Here is a 7,107-nt window from a genome sequence, read left to right on the forward strand (position 1 = left end):
ACACTACATCCATCTGTACCTAATCCAATGCACTTTTTAATGTCCATTTCAATACTCTGTAGAAAACGGGTCAGAGTGGAGGCAATAGCCTCTGCTGTTTCACCTTCCAAGTTTATCAAACTCAAAAAGGTGGACACAACTTTGTTCAGTTTCATACTGAAGTAGCGGATTACCACACACAGTTGCTTGACAGATGATATGTCTGTGCTTTCAGTTGTTGTTTGTGTGAGGAGAGATTAGTTTTTGTCATCCTATTAAAGTATATCCTAATGTGTCTCCCATCAGGATGACAAGTGGGAAAAGAAGTGTCAGAAGATCTTTTCCTTCGCCCACCAGACCATTAGTGCACTTATCAAGCGGAGCTTGCCGAGCTGCCTTTCGACTCTTCCTCCAGGGGGTCGCTAGCTGCAGGGGAGATTGGTTTTGAGAACCACGAGACTGTTGCTTATGAGTTCATGTCACAGGTAAAAAATTTAAATAAACAGTCACCTTTAAATCCTTGAGCATTCAGCCTACACAGTGATTCACGGCACATAGTGAAAGCAGCTCATCTTTTGTCCTGGATAAAACAACCAAAGCAGGTCTGAAAGTGACCCGAGTTGAGTTAACGCTCAGCCAGTCAGTAGAACTCAGTACAAAAGAAAGATGACATATGATAACTGGAAATATTTTATTTCTATCCTGTTTTGTGTTTAAGGAATTATTGTTAACACTTAAACATGGACCTAATTTAAATATTTGTGGGATTATATATTTATTTATTTTTTTACAGCCAAATAATTTAGGATGTAGTTCATAGAAAGAAGCACAGCAACTGAGTGCCTTAGTTTTGACTATCTGAGACCCCAAAACTGTTTACAAATTCCACACAGTTGTGCTGATTTCTTCATGATGTTTTCACTTTGTTCTCAAATATTGAACAACCAAACCTCTGGTCTCTCCCTTTTCAATCTTTGTTAGTCTCATTCCTTTTCCTCTCCCTCGTGCCTACCATGCCACCTTTTGCAATTCTCTCTTGCTTCTCAATACATCTCCCTCACCAGGCCTTCCTCTTTCGAAGATGAGATTAGTGACTCTAAGCCCAGTTGTCAGCCATACACGATCATTGGTACCTTTGAGCGAATGCGAGTGCAGCGAGGAAAACCATGAGCCGCTGAGGACTCAGTGTGCACTGGCTGCCTCCAAACTGCTGAAGAAGCCTGACCAGTGCCGAGCCGTCAGTATCTGCGCCCTCTCTTTTGGTCAGGTCGCAGCACTGAAAAAATGGTGAAGAGGTGTGTGGAATTGTTTTTATAACAAATGCTATTTCAACACTATAAGCTGAAAAAAATCTTTATTACCTGCAAAGGAACTAAAAGTGCTGTGCTGTACTAGATCCCACCAGTATACTCACTGGAGGAAAGCTTGTTGTGGTAATATGGCACCAACACAATCGGGAGGGACCTGCAGCAGTCAAGGAGTAAACAGATTAACATAAATGGGACGATAAATGACACTGTAAAAGTGTTCAGTTGTCCATCTTAGCAAGCAGTGCATTTACTGGACATTAGATGCATAGCCTGTGTTAACGTGTCACATTTATAATGTTTATTTTTTGGGCAGTTTTGTCTTTATTAGATAGACATTAGACAGGAAATGGGAGGAGGAAGCTAGTGGTGAAGACATGTAACAAGGTCCTGAGTAGGTTTGAACCGGGGTGTAACTATACATGGTTATTACTTAACCCGGTTCTACCAGGACACCTCAAAATATTCTAATGAAAAATGCAGACAATTGGACAGAAGTATTTCTGTCTTTTTAGATTTTGATCAATTATCCTTCAATAATATACTATATACTATTTTACTTTGAGTTTGCTAGATCATTGTTCGACACATTTTGATTCATTGATCAGTTTCCACTGCTGTCATTGCTAAGTACTGATGTTGCATTATTAGATCCGCGATGGTAAGCGGGTGATGGAGTGTCTAAAGAAAGCCCTGAAGATTGCCAACCAGTGTATGGACCCATCGCTGCAAGTCCAGCTTTTCATTGAAATCCTCAACAGATACATCTGCTCTATGAGAGAGAAAACGATGCGGGGTAGGCACCACAAATGTCAACATGGTTAAGACACTGTTCCAATGTTCCAGCTGTGTGTTAGCAACTGTCAGTTTAAATGCGTTAAGTACCCAGGTTAGGTTGTTTCTCTGCAGTAACTTGGTTTGAGAATGTCAGGACAAGAAACCGATTTGTTCAGTTTTGTCATTCTGATGGCTTTAAATGAGCACTGTGCACATAAGTCCTCCAACATCTTTGCTTTAACCTTCAAAACAAAAAAGACATGGTCACTTCCAATGGATGTGAATGCAGTCCATAAAAACATGTATATATTACCCTACAAACGAACTCTTACACTGCTCATTTCCACCTGTCCAGGTGACTGTCCAGGTATTAAACCAGCTCATCAGAAGATCAGAGAAGACTTCCCAACCTGGAGGCGAGTGGGAAACTGAGCAGATCAACAAACACTTCCACAAAACAGGAGCATCTTCGCCTGCAGAGGGAGTCCCCGAGTCTGAGGGCCCCGCTTAGAGGGCCTGGTCCTTTAAAACTCACGCAGGTTGGAAGGATTTGAAGTCCATCATAGATGTTTCACATATTATAAATTTACGACAGCGCAACACACTCACAAAACTCACAAAAGCCATCCTATGGCGGGAATACAAATAAATATCAAGTAGAGCTAAAGTACTCACTTCTTCATTATTATTCATTTCTGCTTCATTTCCTCTTCACCGTCCCTTACTAGCAGAACGGTTTTCTGCAACAGGTAGGAAATGTTACATTTTGAGAAGCAGTGTGCCAGCAACACTGCACTAAGCTTAACGTGCACTTGTAGCAAGTTGTAGGCACCATCCTTTATGAATTTCTGCTTTGTAATTTGTCTTTAACCTGTATCATTGATTGTCGATAGTAGATTACTAGCTGTTGTAGGTGTACCTGCTGAGTCACAACCCTTCACTTGTTCACATCTTTCCATATCGAGAAGTGAATGTATTGGCGTGAGTGTAAACGGCTACAGGATCTATATTGGTGTATTGCATACAAATAACCCCTAACTCTGCTGTTCCTTAGGATGGTTTTGTAGCCATTTTAAACTGGTCGGACCAACCAAATGAGACCATCTAAATGGAAGCATGTGCCAACTTGGCCCCACAGGAACAGTGCAAACCATGTTGTTTCCATTAAAAACTGATGTTTTTGAACAGCGCGTCTTTATCATCTGGTCGGTCAATTAAATTGTGCAGCATTTTGCATGATCCAGTTCTGCTGTCCCAGCTGGGAAGAATAACAATTAACCTACAAATCTAGGGGTTCATAGGTTGGTAAAATTGTCATATTTTTACAAGATCCTCTCATGCTTAGACAGTGCTTCTTTCTAATATCAACTCTATGGACTCCATTTCTTGTATTACTGATTTTTGTCCAGAACTGGGGCATGTGTTTGCATGCTTTAGTGTGCTTGTACTACAAGGCCTGGTTTTCAGTTTACTCTACATGGATCGCACCAATTACAATGTCATAACTATTTCCAATTTTGTTGATCAATTAAATTTTGTTGCTTGGCAACACTGTTGTTTGGGGTTAGTCTCCTGTGGGGGGTGCAGAGATTCTCAGGATTGTCTGCAAGTTGACAAGTTCCCATACTGGAACCTACTGATGTGTGTGCAGCTTCTGAGAGTGTCTGCTGATTTCTCTTCTTAGCTATTGTTGATTTGTTGGAGAGGGATTGACCATGTTCTTCCCCTTTTTAAATCGTGTGGAAACCTCTTGTAAATCAGATACAGAAAAGCAATTCTCATTGTCATTTGCTGAAATAAAATAATTACAAATACATATTTGCATTGTTTTTACAACAGCATATGAATAAAGTACCATTGTATTTATATACAGTAAGTGACCATAAGTGTTCTAACATCTGTGTAACATGTGAGTCTTCATGGTTTTTTTTTCCTGAAAAAGCCAAGCAATTATGATTATTAAAAGCAAATAAAAGGCCTATCATTTAAATGTTTAACTTTTCATCAGTTTCATGTTGGGTCATGTGTACCAAATTCAAAGCATACTTTCACATCTCATTGTTTGGAGGTTGCAGGGCGGTTGGATGGATCCTAGCTGACATTGGGGAGAGGTTGGACAGTCATAACGGGCATTTACGGCATAACGTGAAATAATTAAATCTATGAAATTTCTCATTACAAACGATAACAGAAGATGGAAATCATATCAAAACGTTTTAGCAATCTATGATTGTTTGATTCTAACGTTAGATCAAAACGCCATTCAACTGACAGCCTTTGTTGTGTTTGATGCAAAATTGTAGCCAGCAGTGAATGAACTCGTTAAGTAGGTCAATTTTTACTGTATAACATTACACAAGTCTCTTGTCTTGCAAAGAGACACATGGCAACTCAAATCGGCACTTTATTTCAGTCGGGGTGACAAACTGGATGAAGACCAGTCTATTAGAAGCTGTTTTCATAGTTGGCAAGTCCGCTTATTATAAGCGACTTGGGCTTGTTTTTTGTAAAGTCGCTTACAAAATTGGTAGTTGCGGGTTGCGTTTTTTTGGGCTTGTTGCTAAAGTGTAGTTGCTTATTTGGGCTTGTTCCAGCTCCATAAGCAGTATTTAAACGTAGGAGTTTGTCTTGCCTGTTACCTTATCCCTCCCCTTTCCCCATAACACAGGAGACGCGAGTTTTTTCGTACTTCTAATTGGCTCTGGCCCAGATGGCATGAGTAGGCTACCAGCCAATCAGAAGCAGAGCAGGGCAATCTGTTTTTTTCGGTTAGAAAATGAAAATAAAATGAAATGAAAATACGCGTGAGTCTCGAGTCTCGCGACCAATGAAGACGAAATAGATTTTTTTAGCCTCTTCTCTCTAAGTGAAGCTCCCTGTGGTGCAATTTTGATGTTAGCAGCCATTACCCCACTAACACAGAATGTTTAGGGACGTTAGCTTTTGGTTCTCTAAAGGTTAGTTTGAACTAAACCAAAAACTAACGTTCCGTCAGCGTTCATTGTTGACTGCCATTCATTTTGTCGTCACTTTGACAGCGAATAACTGTCTATGGTCGTGACTGGACTGTAGTTAGGAGAGTTTTGGAGCATGCCCGGGACAAATCGGGCAAAATACGGCAAAAAATACAACAAAGACTGGGAGAAAGAAAAAGGACTGAAGGAATGGATTCAACCCGCCGGGACGACTCAAAAGCACTGTGCAGGTTTTGTAAGTGCGAAATCTGTTGCACCATGCAGACCTCGTACAGCATGCTAGCACAGAAAAACATTTAAAAAATGCAGCACCGTTCTCCTCAATGAGGCTCACGGACATTGGGTTCACAGTCTCCAAACAGAACGAGTCAAGCAGAGAGCTGAGCTGAAGGTAGCCATCTCACAGTGCCTTGCGAAAGTATCGGCCCCCTTGAACTTTTAACCTTTGACATCTATTGGTATTTCAAACTATTTTAGCGAATAAACTGAAAAGTGTGCGTGCAAAAATATTCGGCCCTTTACTTTCAGTGCCGCAAACTCACTCCAGAAGTTCAGCGAGGATCTCTGAACGATCCAATGTTGTCCTAAATGACTGATGGTGATAAATAGAATCCACCTGTGTGTGATCAAGTCTCTGTATAAAGCACCTGCTCTATGATAGTCTCAGGGTTCTGTTGAAAGTGCAGAGGGATCATGAAGACCAAGGAACACACCAGGCAGGTCCGTAATACTGTTGTGAGAAGTTTAAAGCCGGATTTGGATACAAAAAACATTTCCCAAGCTTTAAACATCCCAAGGAGCACTGGCAAGCGATCATTTTGAAATGGAAGGAGTATCAGACCACTGCAAATCTACCAAGACCTGGCCGTCCCTGTAAACTTTCAGCTCAGACAAGGAGAGGACGATCAGAGATGCAGCCAAGAGGCCCCTGACACTCTGGATGAACTGCAGAGAACTACAGCTGAGGTGGGACAGTCTGTCCATAGGACAACAATCAGTCGTACACTGCACAAATCTGGCCTTCATGGAAGAGTGGCAAGAAGAAAGCCATTTCTCAAAGATATCCATAAAAAGTCTTCTAAAGTTTGCCACAAGCCACCTGAGACACCAAACATGTGGAAGAAGGTGCTCTGGTCAGATGAAACCAAAATATACTTTTTGGCAGCAATGCAAACAATATGTTTGGCGTAAAAGCAACACAGCTCATCACCCTCAACACACCATCCCCACTGTCAAACGTGGGGCAGCATCATGGTTTGGGCTGCTTTTCTTCAGCAGGGACAGGGAAGATGGTTAAAATTGAGGGGAAGATGGATACAGCCAAATACAGGACATTCTGGATGAAACCTGTTGGAGTCTGCAAAAGACCTGAACTGGGACGGAGATTTATCTTCCAACAAGACAATGATCCCAAACATACGGCAAATATACAAAGGATGGTTCACAAGTAAACGATTCCAGTGTTAGAATGTCCAAGTCAAAGTCCAGACCTGAATCCAATCGAGAATCGTGGAAAGAACTGAAAACTGCTGTTCACAAACGCTCTTCATCAACTCACTGAGCTCCAGTGTTTTGTAGGAAGAAGGGCAAGACCAGTCTTCTCGATGTGCAAGACTGATAGACATACCCCAAGCAACTTACAGCTGTAATCGCAGCAAAAGGTGGCTCTACAAAGTATTAACGCAAGGGGCCGATAATTTTGCACGCACCACTTTTCAGTTTTTTATTTGCTAAAAAAGGTAAAAATCAAAGATTTCGTTCACTCACAATTGTGTCCCACTTGTTGGTGATTCTTCACAAAAATAAAATTTTATATCTTGTTTGAAGCCTGAAAGTGTCAAAAGGTTGAAAAGTTCAAGGGGCCGATACTTCGCAAGGCACTGTAGTAGCTTGTCACACATCATTTAATCAATCGATCACCTTGAGAGTTAATTGCCTCAACTTGTGACAAAGACATCAAAATGCACCAGACAAAATGCACAGCATTGATTAACCATGCCATTGCTCCGTGTATGTTTACAGAACTTAAGAGGGATATGGAGGGCTGCATACCCCTTGTTATTGTGAAC

The 7,107-nt window shown here is 41.2% G+C and overlaps 1 pseudogene; it reads left to right on the plus strand.

The window, feature by feature from the left end:
• The window catches only part of LOC116703251 (vacuolar protein sorting-associated protein 35-like), a 56,791-nt pseudogene that overhangs the window by 40,046 nt on the left and 9,638 nt on the right, over positions 1 to 7,107 (plus strand).

The sequence above is a fragment of the Etheostoma spectabile genome, chromosome 15 (genome assembly GCF_008692095.1).
Source record: "Etheostoma spectabile isolate EspeVRDwgs_2016 chromosome 15, UIUC_Espe_1.0, whole genome shotgun sequence".
Lineage (NCBI taxonomy): Eukaryota > Metazoa > Chordata > Actinopteri > Perciformes > Percidae > Etheostoma > Etheostoma spectabile.